The following is a 17,608-nucleotide window of genomic DNA, read 5'->3' as shown; positions in this document are numbered from 1 at the left end:
TATGATAACACTGCCTGGCACAAGACACTATCACTCCTAATACCAGTAATTACTGATCGGTGTACTATGATAACACTGCCTGGCACAAGTCACTATCACACCTAATACCAGTAATTACTGATCGGTCTACTATGATAACACTGCCTGGCACAAGACACTATCACACCTAATACCAGTAATTACTGATCGGTGTACTATGATAACACTGCCTGGCACAAGTCACTATCACACCTAATATCAGTAATTACTGATCGGTCTACTATGATAACACTGCCTGGCACAAGACACTATCACTCCTAATACCAGTAATTACTGATCGGTGTACTATGATAACACTGCCTGGCACAAGACACTATCACTCCTAATACCAGTAATTACTGATCGGTCTACTATGATAACACTGCCTGGCACAAGACACTATCACACCTAATACCAGTAATTACTGATCGGTGTACTATGATAACACTGCCTGGCACAAGTCATTATCACACCTAATATCAGTAATTACTGATCGGTGTACTATGGTAACACTGCCTGGCACAAGTCATTATTACACCCAATACCAGTAATTACTGATCGGTGTACTATGGTAACACTGCCTGGCACAAGTCATTATTACACCTAATACCAGTAATTACTGATCGGTGTACTATGATAACACTGCCTGGCACAAGTCATTATCACACCTAATATCAGTAATTACTGATCGGTCTACTATGATAACACTGCCTGGCACAAGACACTATCACTCCTAATACCAGTAATTACTGATCGGTGTACTATGATAACACTGCCTGGCACAAGTCACTATCACACCTAATACCAGTAATTACTGATCGGTGTACTATGGTAACACTTCCTGGCACAAGTCATTATCACACCTAATACCAGTAATTACTGATCGGTGTACTATGATAACACTGCCTGGCACAAGTCATTATCACACCTAATATCAGTAATTACTGATCGGTGTACTATGGTAACACTGCCTGGCACAAGTCATTATTACACCCAATACCAGTAATTACTGATCGGTGTACTATGATAACACTGCCTGGCACAAGTCATTATCACTCCTAATACCAGTAATTACTGATCGGTGTACTATGATAACACTGCCTGGCACAAGTCATTATCACACCTAATACCAGTAATTACTGATAGGTGTACTATGATAACACTGCCTGGCACAAGTCATTATCACACCTAATACCAGTAATTACTGATAGGTGTACTATGATAACACTGCCTGGCACAAGTCATTATCACACCTAATACCAGTAATTACTGATAGGTGTACTATGATAACACTGCCTGGCACAAGTCATTATCACACCTAATACCAGTAATTACTGATAGGTGTACTATGGTAACACTGCCTGGCACAAGTCATTATTACACCCAATACCAGTAATTACTGATAGGTGTACTATGATAACACTGCCTGGCACAAGTCATTATCACACCTAATACCAGTAATTACTGATCGGTGTACTATGGTAACACTGCCTGGCACAAGTCATTATTACACCCAATACCAGTAATTACTGATCGGTGTACTATGATAACACTGCCTAGCACAAGTCATTCTCACTCCTAATACCAGTAATTACTGATCGGTGTACTATGATAACACTGCCTGGCACAAGTCATTATTACACCCAAAACCAGTAATTACTGATCGGTGTACTATGGTAACACTGCCTGGCACAAGTCATTATTACACCTAATACCAGTAATTATTGATCGGTGTACTATGATAACACTGCCTGGCACAAGTCATTATCACACCTAATACCAGTAGTTACTGATCGGTGTACTATGATAACACTGCCTGGCACAAGTCACTATCACACCTAATACCAGTAATTACTGATCGGTGTACTATGGTAACACTGCCTGGCACAAGTCATTATTACACCTAATACCAGTAATTACTGATCGGTGTACTATGGTAATACTGCCTGGCACAAGTCATTATCACACCTAATACCAGTAATTACTGATCGGTGTACTATGATAACACTGCCTGGCACAAGTCATTATTACACCTAATACCAGTAATTACTGATCGGTGTACTATGGTAACACTGCCTGGCACAAGTCATTATTACACCTAATACCAGTAATTACTGATCGGTGTACTATGATAACACTGCCTGGCACAAGTCATTATTACACCTAATACCAGTAATTACTGATCGGTGTACTATGATAACACTGCCTGGCACAAGTCATTATTACACCTAATACCAGTAATTACTGATCGGTGAACTATGATAACACTGCCTGGCACAAGTCACTATCACACCTAATACCAGTAATTACTGATCGGTGTACTATGGTAACACTGCCTGGCACAAGTCATTATCACACCTAATACCAGTAATTACTGATCGGTGTACTATGATAACACTGCCTGGCACAAGTCACTATCACACCTAATACCAGTAATTACTGATCGGTGTACTATGATAACACTGCCTGGCACAAGTCATTATCACACCTAATTCCAGTAATTACTGATCGGTGTACTATGGTAACACTGCCTGGCACAAGTCATTATCACACCTAATACCAGTAATTACTGATCGGTGTACTATGGTAACACTGCCTGGCACAAGTCACTATCACACCTAATACCAGTAGTTACTGATCGGTGTACTATGATAACACTGCCTGGCACAAGTCATTATCACACCTAATACCAGTAATTACTGATCGGTGTACTATGATAACACTGCCTGGCACAAGTCATTATCACACCTAATACCAGTAATTACTGATCGGTGTACTATGGTAACACTGCCTGGCACAAGTCATTATCACACCTAATACCAGTAATTACTGATCGGTGTACTATGATAACACTGCCTGGCACAAGTCATTATCACACCTAATACCAGTAATTACTGATCGGTGTACAATGGTAACACTGCCTGGCACAAGTCATTATTACACCTAATACCAGTAATTACTGATCGGTGTACTATGATAACACTGCCTGGCACAAGTCATTATTACACCTAATACCAGTAATTACTGATCGGTGTACTATGATAACACTGCCTGGCACAAGTCATTATTACACCTAATACCAGTAATTACTGATCGGTGTACTATGGTAACACTGCCTGGCACAAGTCATTATTACACCTAATACCAGTAATTACTGATCGGTGTACTATGGTAACACTGCCTGGCACAAGTCATTATCACTCCTAATACCAGTAATTACTGATCGGTGTACTATGGTAGCACTGCCTGGCACAAGTCATTATCACACCTAATACCAGTAATTACTGATCGGTGTACTATGATAACACTGCCTAGCACAAGTCACTATCACACCTAATACCAGTAGTTACTGATCGGTGTACTATGGTAACACTGCCTGGCACAAGTCATTATTACACCTAGTACCAGTAATTACTGATCGGTGTACTATGGTAACACTGCCCGGCACAAATCACTATCACACCTAATACCAGTAATTACTGATCGGTGTACTATGGTAACACTGCCTGGCACAAGTCATTATTACACCTAATACCAGTAATTACTGATCGGTGTACTATGGTAACACTGCCCGGCACAAATCACTATCACACCTAATACCAGTAATTACTGATCGGTGTACTATGGTAACACTGCCTGGCACAAGTCATTATTACACCTAATACCAGTAATTACTGATCGGTGTACTATGATAACACTGTCTGGCACAAGTCATTATCACACCTAATACCAGTAATTACTGATCGGTGTACTATGATAACACTGCTTGGCACAAGTCATTATCACTCCTAATACCAGTAATTACTGATCGGTGTACTATGATAACACTGCCTGGCACAAGTCATTCTCACTCCTAATACCAGTAATTACTGATCGGTGTACTATGGTAACACTGCCTGGCACAAGTCATTATTACACCCAATACCAGTAATTACTGATCGGTGTACTATGATAACACTGCCTGGCACAAGTCATTCTCACTCCTAATACCAGTAATTACTGATCGGTGTACTATGATAACACTGCCTGGCACAAGTCATTATCACACCTAATACCAGTAATTACTGATCGGTGTACTATGATAACACTGCCTGGCACAAGTCATTATCACTCCTAATATCAGTAATTACTGATCGGTCTACTATGATAACACTGCCTGGCACAAGTCATTATCACTCCTAATACCAGTAATTACTGATCGGTGTACTATGATAACACTGCCTGGCACAAGTCATTCTCACTCCTAATACCAGTAATTACTGATCGGTGTACTATGATAACACTGCCTGGCACAAGTCATTATTACACCCAATACCAGTAATTACTGATCGGTGTACTATGATAACACTGCCTGGCACAAGTCACTATCACACCTAATACCAGTAGTTACTGATCGGTGTACTATGATAACACTGCCTGGCACAAGTCACTATCACACCTAATACCAGTAATTACTGATCGGTGTACTATGATAACACTGCCTGGCACAAGTCACTATCACACCTAATACCAGTAATTACTGATCGGTGTACTATGGTAACACTGCCTGGCACAAGTCATTATCACACCTAATACCTGTAATTACTGATCGGTGTAGTATGGTAACACTGCCTGGCACAAGTCATTATCACACCTAATACCAGTAATTACTGATCGGTGTACTATGATAACACTGCCTGGCACAAGTCACTATCACACCTAATACCAGTAATTACTGATCGGTGTACTATGGTAACACTGCCTGGCACAAGTCATTATCACACCTAATACCAGTAATTACTGATCGGTGTACTATGGTAACACTGCCTGGCACAAGTCATTATCACACCTAATACCTGTAATTACTGATCGGTGTAGTATGGTAACACTGCCTGGCACAAGTCATTATCACACCTAATACCTGTAATTACTGATCGGTGTACTATGATAACACTGCCTGGCACACGTCACTATCACACCTAATACCAGTAGTTACTGATCGGTGTACTATGATAACACTGCCTGGCACAAGTCACTATCACACCTAATACCAGTAGTTACTGATCGGTGTACTATGATAACACTGCCTGGCACAAGTCACTATCACACCTAATAACAGTAGTTACTGATCGGTGTACTATGATAACACTGCCTGGCACAAGTCACTATCACACCTAATACCAGTAATTACTGATCGGTGTACTATGATAACACTGCCTGGCACAAGTCACTATCACACCTAATACCAGTAATTACTGATCGGTGTACTATGGTAACACTGCCTGGCACAAGTCATTATCACTCCTAATACCAGTAATTACTGATCGGTGTACTATGGTAACACTGCCTGGCACAAGTCATTATCACACCTAATACCAGTAATTACTGATCGGTGTACTATGATAACACTGCCTGGCACAAGTCATTATCACACCTAATACCAGTAATTACTGATCGGTGTACTATGATAACACTGCCTGGCACAAGTCATTATCACACCTAATACCAGTAATTACTGATCGGTGTACTATGGTAACACTGCCTGGCACAAGTCATTATCACTCCTAATACCAGTAATTACTAATCGCTGTACTATGATAACACTGCCTGGCACAAGTCACTATCACACCTAATACCAGTAATTACTGATCGGTGTACTATGGTAACACTGCCTGGCACAAGTCACTATCACTCCTAATACCAGTAATTACTGATCGGTGTACTATGATAACACTGCCTGGCACAAGTCATTATCACACCTAATACCAGTAATTACTGATCGGTGTACTATGATAACACTGCCTGGCACAAGTCATTATCACACCTAATACCAGTAATTACTGATCGGTGTACTATGGTAACACTGCCTGGCACAAGTCACTATCACACCTAATACCAGTAATTACTGATCGGTGTACTATGATAACACTGCCTGGCACAAGTCATTATTACACCTAATACCAGTAATTACTGATCGGTGTACTATGGTAACACTGCCTGGCACAAGTCATTATCACACCTAATACCAGTAATTACTGATCGGTGTACTATGGTAACACTGCCTGGCACAAGTCACTATCACACCTAATACCAGTACTTACTGATCGGTGTACTATGATAACACTGCCTGGCACAAGTCATTATTACACCTAATACCAGTAATTACTGATCGGTGTACTATGGTAACACTGCCTGGCACAAGTCATTATCACACCTAATACCAGTAATTACTGATCGGTGTACTATGATAACACTGCCTGGCACAAGTCACTATCACACCTAATACCAGTAATTACTGATCGGTGTACTATGGTAACACTGCCTGGCACAAGTCACTATCACACCTAATACCAGTAATTACTGATCGGTGTACTATGGTAACACTGCCTGGCACAAGTAACTATCACACCTAATACCAGTAATTACTGATCGGTATACTATGGTAACACTGCCTGGCACAAGTCATTATCACTCCTAATACCAGTAATTACTGATCGGTGTACTATGATAACACTGCCTGGCACAAGTCATTATCACACCTAATACCAGTAATTACTGATCGGTGTACTATGATAACACTGCCTGGCACAAGTCATTATCACACCTAATAACAGTAATTACTGATCGGTGTACTATGATAACACTGCCTGGCACAAGTCATTATCACTCCTAATACGAGTAATTACTGATCGGTGTACTATGGTAACACTGCCTGGCACAAGTCATTATCACTCCTAATACCAGTAATTACTGATCGGTGTAGTATGGTAACACTGCCTGGCACAAGTCATTATCACACCTAATACCAGTAATTACTGATCGGTGTACTTTGGTAACACTGCCTGGCACAAGTCACTATCACACCTAATACCAGTAATTACTGATCGGTGTAGTATGGTAACACTGCCTGGCACAAGTCATTATCACACCTAATACCAGTAATTACTGATCGGTGTACTATGATAACACTGCCTGGCACAAGTCACTATCACACCTAATACCAGTAATTACTGATCGGTGTACTATGGTAACACTGCCTGGCACAAGTCATTATCACTCCTAATACCAGTAATTACTGATCGGTGTACTATGATAACACTGCCTGGCACAAGTCATTCTCACTCCTAATACCAGTAATTACTGATCGGTGTACTATGATAACACTGCCTGGCACAAGTCATTATCACACCTAATACCAGTAATTACTGATCGGTGTACTATGATAACACTGCCTGGCACAAGTCATTATCACTCCTAATATCAGTAATTACTGATCGGTCTACTATGATAACACTGCCTGGCACAAGTCATTATCACTCCTAATACCAGTAATTACTGATCGGTGTACTATGATAACACTGCCTGGCACAAGTCATTATTACACCCAATACCAGTAATTACTGATCGGTGTACTATGATAACACTGCCTGGCACAAGTCACTATCACACCTAATACCAGTAGTTACTGATCGGTGTACTATGATAACACTGCCTGGCACAAGTCACTATCACACCTAATACCAGTAATTACTGATCGGTGTACTATGATAACACTGCCTGGCACAAGTCACTATCACACCTAATACCAGTAATTACTGATCGGTGTACTATGGTAACACTGCCTGGCACAAGTCATTATCACACCTAATACCTGTAATTACTGATCGGTGTAGTATGGTAACACTGCCTGGCACAAGTCATTATCACACCTAATACCAGTAATTACTGATCGGTGTACTATGATAACACTGCCTGGCACAAGTCACTATCACACCTAATACCAGTAATTACTGATCGGTGTACTATGGTAACACTGCCTGGCACAAGTCATTATCACACCTAATACCAGTAATTACTGATCGGTGTACTATGGTAACACTGCCTGGCACAAGTCATTATCACACCTAATACCTGTAATTACTGATCGGTGTAGTATGGTAACACTGCCTGGCACAAGTCATTATCACACCTAATACCTGTAATTACTGATCGGTGTACTATGATAACACTGCCTGGCACACGTCACTATCACACCTAATACCAGTAGTTACTGATCGGTGTACTATGATAACACTGCCTGGCACAAGTCACTATCACACCTAATACCAGTAGTTACTGATCGGTGTACTATGATAACACTGCCTGGCACAAGTCACTATCACACCTAATAACAGTAGTTACTGATCGGTGTACTATGATAACACTGCCTGGCACAAGTCACTATCACACCTAATACCAGTAATTACTGATCGGTGTACTATGATAACACTGCCTGGCACAAGTCACTATCACACCTAATACCAGTAATTACTGATCGGTGTACTATGGTAACACTGCCTGGCACAAGTCATTATCACTCCTAATACCAGTAATTACTGATCGGTGTACTATGGTAACACTGCCTGGCACAAGTCATTATCACACCTAATACCAGTAATTACTGATCGGTGTACTATGATAACACTGCCTGGCACAAGTCATTATCACACCTAATACCAGTAATTACTGATCGGTGTACTATGATAACACTGCCTGGCACAAGTCATTATCACACCTAATACCAGTAATTACTGATCGGTGTACTATGGTAACACTGCCTGGCACAAGTCATTATCACTCCTAATACCAGTAATTACTAATCGCTGTACTATGATAACACTGCCTGGCACAAGTCACTATCACACCTAATACCAGTAATTACTGATCGGTGTACTATGGTAACACTGCCTGGCACAAGTCATTATCACTCCTAATACCAGTAATTACTGATCGGTGTACTATGGTAACACTGCCTGGCACAAGTCATTATCACACCTAATACCAGTAATTACTGATCGGTGTACTATGATAACACTGCCTGGCACAAGTCATTATCACACCTAATACCAGTAATTACTGATCGGTGTACTATGATAACACTGCCTGGCACAAGTCATTATCACACCTAATACCAGTAATTACTGATCGGTGTACTATGGTAACACTGCCTGGCACAAGTCACTATCACACCTAATACCAGTAATTACTGATCGGTGTACTATGATAACACTGCCTGGCACAAGTCATTATTACACCTAATACCAGTAATTACTGATCGGTGTACTATGGTAACACTGCCTGGCACAAGTCATTATCACACCTAATACCAGTAATTACTGATCGGTGTACTATGGTAACACTGCCTGGCACAAGTCACTATCACACCTAATACCAGTACTTACTGATCGGTGTACTATGATAACACTGCCTGGCACAAGTCATTATTACACCTAATACCAGTAATTACTGATCGGTGTACTATGGTAACACTGCCTGGCACAAGTCATTATCACACCTAATACCAGTAATTACTGATCGGTGTACTATGATAACACTGCCTGGCACAAGTCACTATCACACCTAATACCAGTAATTACTGATCGGTGTACTATGGTAACACTGCCTGGCACAAGTCACTATCACACCTAATACCAGTAATTACTGATCGGTGTACTATGGTAACACTGCCTGGCACAAGTAACTATCACACCTAATACCAGTAATTACTGATCGGTATACTATGGTAACACTGCCTGGCACAAGTCATTATCACTCCTAATACCAGTAATTACTGATCGGTGTACTATGATAACACTGCCTGGCACAAGTCATTATCACACCTAATACCAGTAATTACTGATCGGTGTACTATGATAACACTGCCTGGCACAAGTCATTATCACACCTAATAACAGTAATTACTGATCGGTGTACTATGATAACACTGCCTGGCACAAGTCATTATCACTCCTAATACGAGTAATTACTGATCGGTGTACTATGGTAACACTGCCTGGCACAAGTCATTATCACTCCTAATACCAGTAATTACTGATCGGTGTACTATGATAACACTGCCTGGCACAAGTCATTATCACTCCTAATACCAGTAGTTACTGATCGGTGTACTATGGTAACACTGCCTGGCACAAGTCATTATCACTCCTAATACCAGTAATTACTGATCGGTGTACTATGGTAACACTGCCTGGCACAAGTCATTATCACACCTAATACCAGTAATTACTGATCGGTGTACTTTGGTAACACTGCCTGGCACAAGTCACTATCACACCTAATACCAGTAATTACTGATCGGTGTAGTATGGTAACACTGCCTGGCACAAGTCATTATCACACCTAATACCAGTAATTACTGATCGGTGTACTATGGTAACACTGCCTGGCACAAGTCATTATCACTCCTAATACCAGTAATTACTGATCGGTGTAGTATGGTAACACTGCCTGGCACAAGTCATTATCACTCCTAATACCAGTAATTACTGATCGGTGTACTATGGTAACACTGCCTGGCACAAGTCATTATCACTCCTAATACCAGTAATTACTGATCGGTGTACTATGGTAACACTGCCTGGCACAAGTCACTATCACACCTAATACCAGTAATTACTGATCGGTGTACTATGGTAACACTGCCTGGCACAAGTCATTATCACTCCTAATACCAGTAATTACTGATCGGTGTACTATGGTAACACTGCCTGGCACAAGTCATTATCACACCTAATACCAGTAATTACTGATCGGTGTACTATGGTAACACTGCCTGGCACAAGTCACTATCACACCTAATACCAGTAATTACTGATCGGTGTACTATGATAACACTGCCTGGCACAAGTCATTATCACACCTAATACCAGTAATTACTGATCGGTGTACTATGGTAACACTGCCTGGCACAAGTCATTATCCCTCCTAATACCAGTAATTACTGATCGGTGTAGTATGGTAACACTGCCTGGCACAAGTCATTATCACTCCTAATACCAGTAATTACTGATCGGTGTACTATGGTAACACTGCCTGGCACAAGTCATTATCACTCCTAATACCAGTAATTACTGATCGGTGTTCTATGGTAACACTACCTGGCAAAAGTCATTATCACTCCTAATACCAGTAATTACTGATCGGTGTAGTATGGTAACACTGCCTGGCACAAGTCATTATCACACCTAATACCAGTAATTACTGATCGGTGTACTATGATAACACTGCCTGGCACAAGTCACTATCACACCTAATACCAGTAATTACTGATCGGTGTACTATGGTAACACTGCCTGGCACAAGTCACTATCACACCTAATACCAGTAATTACTGATCGGTGTACTATGGTAACACTACCTGGCACAAGTCATTATCACACCTAATACCAGTAATTACTGATCGGTGTACTATGATAACACTGCCTGGCACAAGTCATTATCACACCTAATACCAGTAATTACTGATCGGTGTACTATGGTAACACTGCCTGGCACAAGTCATTATCACACCTAATACCAGTAATTACTGATCGGTGTACTATGATAACACTGCCTGGCACAAGTCATTATCACACCTAATACCAGTAATTACTGATCGGTGTACTATGAAAACACTGCCTGGCACAAGTCATTATCACTCCTAATACCAGTAATTACTGATCGGTGTACTATGATAACACTGCCTGGCACAAGTCACTATCACACCTAATACCAGTAATTACTGATCGGTGTACTATGGTAACACTGCCTGGCACAAGTCATTATCACAACTAATACCAGTAATTACTGATCAGGATACTATGGTAACACTGCCTGGCACAAGTCATTATCACACCTAATACCAGTAATTACTGATCGGTGTACTATGATAACACTGCCTGGCACAAGTCATTATCACACCTAATACCAGTAATTACTGATCAGGATACTATGGTAACACTGCCTGGCACAAGTCACTATCACGCCTAATACCAGTAATTACTGATCGGTGTACTATGGTAACACTGCCTGGCACAAGTCACTATCACACCTAATATCAGTAATTACTGATCGGTGTACTATGATAACACTGCCTGGCACAAGTCATTATCACACCTAATACCAGTAATTACTGATCGGTATACCGTGATAACACTGCCTGGCACAAGTCATTATCACACCTAATACCAGTAATTACTGATCAGGATACTATGGTAACACTGCCTGGCACAAGTCACTATCACACCTAATACCAGTAATTACTGATCGGTGTACTATGGTAACACTGCCTGGCACAAGTCACTATCACACCTAATATCAGTAATTACTGATCGGTGTACTATGGTAACACTGCCTGGCACAAGTCATTATCACACCTAATACCAGTAATTACTGATCGGTGTACTATGGTAACACTGCCTGGCACAAGTCATTATCACACCTAATACCAGTAATTACTGATCGGTGTACTATGATAACACTTCCTGGCACAAGTCACTATCACACCTAATACCAGTAATTACTAATCGGTGTACTATGGTAACACTGCCTGGCACAAGTCATTATCACACCTAATACCAGTAATTACTGATCGGTGTACTATGGTAACACTGCCTGGCACAAGTCATTATCACACCTAATACCAGTAATTACTGATCAGGATACTATGGTTTCACTGCCTGGCACAAGTCATTCTCACACCTAATACCAGTAATTACTGATCGGTGTACTATGGTAACACTGCCTGGCACAAGTCATTATCACACCTAATACCAGTAATTACTGATCGGTGTACTATGATAACACTTCCTGGCACAAGTCACTATCACACCTAATACCAGTAATTACTGATCGGTGTACTTTGGTAACACTGCCTGGCACAAGTCATTATCACAACTAATACCAGTAATTACTGATCGGTGTACTATGATAACACTGCCTGTCACAAGTCATTATCACTCCTAATACCAGTAATTACTGATCGGTGTACTATGATAACACTGCCTGGCACAAGTCATTATCACAACTAATACCAGTAGTTACTGATCGGTGTACTATGGTAACACTGCCTGGCACAAGTCACTATCACACCTAATACCAGTAATTACTGATCGGTGTACTATGATAACACTGCCTGGCACAGTCAGTATCACACCTAATACCAGTAATTACTGATCGGTGTACTATGATAACACTGCCTGGCACAAGTCATTATCACACCTAATACCAGTAATTACTGATCGGTGTACTATGGTAACACTGCCTGGCACAAGTCATTATCACACCTAATACCAGTAATTACTGATCGGTGTACTATGGTAACACTGCCTGGCACAGTCAGTATCACACCTAATACCAGTAATTACTGATCGGTGTACTATGGTAACACTGCCTGGCACAAGTCATTATCACACCTAATACCAGTAATTACTGATCGGTGTACTATGATAACACTTCCTGGCACAAGTCATTATCACACCTAATACCAGTAATTACTAATCGGTGTACTATGGTAACACTGCCTGGCAAAAGTCATTATCACACCTAATACCAGTAATTACTGATCGGTGTACTATGGTAACACTGCCTGGCACAAGTCATTATCACACCTAATACCAGTAATTACTGATCAGGATACTATGGTAACACTGCCTGGCACAAGTCACTATCACACCTAATACCAGTAATTACTGATCGGTGTACTATGGTAACACTGCCTGGCACAAGTCATTCTCACACCTAATACCAGTAATTACTGATCGGTGTACTATGGTAACACTGCCTGGCACAAGTCATTATCACACCTAATACCAGTAATTACTGATCGGTGTACTATGATAACACTTCCTGGCACAAGTCACTATCACACCTAATACCAGTAATTACTGATCGGTGTACTTTGGTAACACTGCCTGGCACAAGTCATTATCACAACTAATACCAGTAATTACTGATCGGTGTACTATGATAACACTGCCTGTCACAAGTCATTATCACAACTAATACCAGTAATTACTGATCGGTGTACTATGATAACACTGCCTGGCACAAGTCATTATCACAACTAATACCAGTAGTTACTGATCGGTGTACTATGGTAACACTGCCTGGCACAAGTCATTATCACACCTAATACCAGTAATTACTGATCGGTGTACTATGATAACACTTCCTGGCACAAATCACTATCACACCTAATACCAGTAATTACTGATCGGTGTACTTTGGTAACACTGCCTGGCACAAGTCATTATCACTCCTAATACCAGTAATTACTGATCGGTGTACTATGGTAACACTGCCTGGCACAAGTCATTATCACACCTAATACCAGTAATTACTGATCGGTTTACTATGGTAACACTGCCTGGCACAAGTCACTATCACACCTAATACCAGTAATTACTGATCGGTGTACTATGATAACACTGCCTGGCACAAGTCATTATCACACCTAATACCAGTAATTACTGATCGGTGTACTATGGTAACACTGCCTGGCACAAGTCATTATCACTCCTAATACCAGTAATTACTGATCGGTGTAGTATGGTAACACTGCCTGGCACAAGTCATTATCACTCCTAATACCAGTAATTACTGATCGGTGTACTATGGTAACACTGCCTGGCACAAGTCATTATCACTCCTAATACCAGTAATTACTGATCGGTGTAGTATGGTAACACTGCCTGGCACAAGTCATTATCACTCCTAATACCAGTAATTACTGATCGGTGTACTATGGTAACACTGCCTGGCACAAGTCATTATCACTCCTAATACCAGTAATTACTGATCGGTGTACTATGGTAACACTGCCTGGCACAAGTCACTATCACACCTAATACCAGTAATTACTGATCGGTGTACTATGGTAACACTGCCTGGCACAAGTCATTATCACTCCTAATACCAGTAATTACTGATCGGTGTACTATGGTAACACTGCCTGGCACAAGTCATTATCACACCTAATACCAGTAATTACTGATCGGTGTACTATGGTAACACTGCCTGGCACAAGTCACTATCACACCTAATACCAGTAATTACTGATCGGTGTACTATGATAACACTGCCTGGCACAAGTCATTATCACACCTAATACCAGTAATTACTGATCGGTGTACTATGATAACACTGCCTGGCACAAGTCATTATCACACCTAATACCAGTAATTACTGATCGGTGTACTATGGTAACACTGCCTGGCACAAGTCACTATCACACCTAATACCAGTAATTACTGATCGGTGTACTATGGTAACACTGCCTGGCACAAGTCATTATCCCTCCTAATACCAGTAATTACTGATCGGTGTAGTATGGTAACACTGCCTGGCACAAGTCATTATCACTCCTAATACCAGTAATTACTGATCGGTGTACTATGGTAACACTGCCTGGCACAAGTCACTATCACACCTAATACCAGTAATTACTGATCGGTGTACTATGGTAACACTGCCTGGCACAAGTCATTATCACTCCTAATACCAGTAATTACTGATCGGTGTACTATGGTAACACTGCCTGGCACAAGTCACTATCACACCTAATACCAGTAATTACTGATCGGTGTACTATGGTAACACTGCCTGGCACAAGTCACTATCACTCCTAATACCAGTAATTACTGATCGGTGTACTATGGTAACACTGCCTGGCACAAGTCATTATCCCTCCTAATACCAGTAATTACTGATCGGTGTAGTATGGTAACACTGCCTGGCACAAGTCATTATCACACCTAATACCAGTAATTACTGATCATGATACTATGGTAACACTGCCTGGCACAAGTCATTATCACTCCTAATACCAGTAATTACTGATCGGTGTTCTATGGTAACACTACCTGGCAAAAGTCATTATCACACCTAATACCAGTAATTACTGATCGGTGTACTATGATAACACTGCCTGGCACAAGTCATTATCACACCTAATACCAGTAATTACTGATCGGTGTACTATGGTAACACTGCCTGGCACAAGTCATTATCCCTCCTAATACCAGTAATTACTGATCGGTGTAGTATGGTAACACTGCCTGGCACAAGTCATTATCACTCCTAATACCAGTAATTACTGATCGGTGTTCTATGGTAACACTACCTGGCAAAAGTCATTATCACACCTAATACCAGTAATTACTGATCGGTGTACTATGATAACACTGCCTGGCACAAGTCATTATCACACCTAATACCAGTAATTACTGATCGGTGTACTATGGTAACACTGCCTGGCACAAGTCATTATCACACCTAATACCAGTAATTACTGATCGGTGTACTATGATAACACTGCCTGGCACAAGTCACTATCACACCTAATACCAGTAATTACTGATCGGTGTACTATGGTAACACTGCCTGGCACAAGTCACTATCACACCTAATACCAGTAATTACTGATCGGTGTACTATGGTAACACTACCTGGCACAAGTCATTATCACACCTAATACCAGTAATTACTGATCGGTGTACTATGATAACACTGCCTGGCACAAGTCATTATCACACCTAATACCAGTAATTACTGATCGGTGTACTATGATAACACTGCCTGGCACAAGTCATTATCACTCCTAATACCAGTAATTACTAATCGCTGTACTATGATAACACTTCCTGGCACAAGTCATTATCACACCTAATACCAGTAATTACTGATCGGTGTACTATGATAACACTGCCTGGCACAAGTCATTATCACACCTAATACCAGTAATTACTGATCGGTGTACTATGATAACACTGCCTGGCACAAGTCATTATCACTCCTAATACCAGTAATTACTAATCGCTGTACTATGATAACACTGCCTGGCACAAGTCACTATCACACCTAATACCAGTAATTACTGATCGGTGTACTATGATAACACTGCCTGGCACAAGTCATTATCACACCTAATACCAGTAATTACTGATCAGTGTACTATGATAACACTGCCTGGCACAAGTCACTATCACACCTAATACCAGTAATTACTGATCGGTGTACTATGGTAACACTGCCTGGCACAAGTCATTATCACACCTAATTCCAGTAATTACTGATCGGTGTACTATGGTAACACTGCCTGGCACAAGTCACTATCACTCCTAATACCAGTAATTACTAATCGCTGTACTATGATAACACTTCCTGGCACAAGTCATTATCACACCTAATACCAGTAATTACTGATCGGTGTACTATGATAACACTGCCTGGCACAAGTCATTATCACACCTAATACCAGTAATTACTGATCGGTGTACTATGATAACACTGCCTGGCACAAGTCATTATCACTCCTAATACCAGTAATTACTAATCGCTGTACTATGATAACACTTCCTGGCACAAGTCATTATCACACCTAATACCAGTAATTACTGATCGGTGTACTATGATAACACTGCCTGGCACAAGTCATTATCACACCTAATACCAGTAATTACTGATCGGTGTACTATGATAACACTGCCTGGCACAAGTCATTATCACTCCTAATACCAGTAATTACTAATCGCTGTACTATGATAACACTGCCTGGCACAAGTCACTATCACACCTAATACCAGTAATTACTGATCGGTGTACTATGATAACACTGCCTGGCACAAGTCATTATCACACCTAATACCAGTAATTACTGATCAGTGTACTATGATAACACTGCCTGGCACAAGTCACTATCACACCTAATACCAGTAATTACTGATCGGTGTACTATGGTAACACTGCCTGGCACAAGTCATTATCACACCTAATTCCAGTAATTACTGATCGG

Source organism: Phyllobates terribilis, unplaced genomic scaffold (assembly GCF_046119375.1).
Source record: "Phyllobates terribilis strain yellow unplaced genomic scaffold, ASM4611937v1 Scaffold_463__1_contigs__length_1437734, whole genome shotgun sequence".
NCBI classification, from domain to species: Eukaryota; Metazoa; Chordata; class Amphibia; order Anura; family Dendrobatidae; genus Phyllobates; species Phyllobates terribilis.
The sequence above is the reverse complement of the archived record's forward strand: the minus strand, read 5'-3'. Positions refer to the sequence as shown.